This window comes from Lissotriton vulgaris, chromosome 1_1 (genome assembly GCF_964263255.1).
Source record: "Lissotriton vulgaris chromosome 1_1, aLisVul1.2, whole genome shotgun sequence".
Lineage (NCBI taxonomy): Eukaryota > Metazoa > Chordata > Amphibia > Caudata > Salamandridae > Lissotriton > Lissotriton vulgaris.
In genome coordinates this window covers 251,443,674-251,444,558 of record NC_141685.1, presented here as the reverse complement: position 1 = coordinate 251,444,558, position 885 = coordinate 251,443,674, and the positions used below count along the sequence as shown (strand labels likewise).

Sequence of the window (885 nt, the reverse complement as noted above, 5' to 3'; positions counted from 1 at the left end):
AGCACAGAGTGGACTGTACAATGATTGACAGCCGTGCCTCATCTAGGTTTGCCACCTTGTCTGACAATTTTAGAGGAATTATTTTTCACCTACCAGCTATTGGCTGCTCCAGCAAAATGTAAACAAATGTCTTGTATTTTTCTAAGAAAGAAGCCCCAGTGTAATCTTAGGGTCCAATAATATTTTCAAATACTATGACATTGAAGTAGCCCTCCACTGTTATTAAACTCTATAAGGGACAACTTGCTCACACTCGTGTAAGTCAGGATGGCCGAGTGGTCTAAGGCGCTGCGTTCAGGTCGCAGTCTCCTCTGGAGGCGTGGGTTCGAATCCCACTTTCTGACATGTTTTTTCTGTTAAAATGTTTTTGTTTTAGTAAAACAAATTTTGCATTTACACATACTGGGAAAGTAAGCCCACTAGAGAAATTTTAATCACGATCGACAAAGCGATACAATCTTTTGAACAAAAGTTGCTTTTCACGATTTTATGCGATTTATTAAAAGCACGTGCAGTACGTCATTTGACTCCACCCAAAGAATACTTCACGCGAGATTTAAGAATTGCCTTTCTTTAACTTTTACTTGTAGCTGCTTTTCTTGCATTACATATTTGGCGCCATTCGTACTCTCCCTTCATAACCATTCCCCTGATCATCCACAAGATGGCGGTCGATCTTTAAAATACTTCACCGAAGGTCACTCACTGCATAGCCTGGACTCAGTGGCATCAGCTGATGTGTTTCTTTTACTGGAATGTGACAGGTGGACGGACAAATCTTAGATATGGTAAGCAGGGCACGGGTCCTAAATTAGCAGGGGACTAATTAGAAAAGACGTCACGTCGAGTGTCTTCACAGGAAGTGACGTCACGCTCCTAGCATAC

General features: G+C 41.7%; 1 non-coding gene across 1 annotated transcript; it reads left to right on the top strand.

Moving 5' to 3' along the window:
• Positions 1–261: 261 nt before the first annotated feature.
• Positions 262–345, top strand: TRNAL-CAG (transfer RNA leucine (anticodon CAG)). The gene has a single exon. It is a non-coding gene; the product is annotated as a tRNA-Leu (tRNA).
• Positions 346–885: the final 540 nt, after the last annotated feature.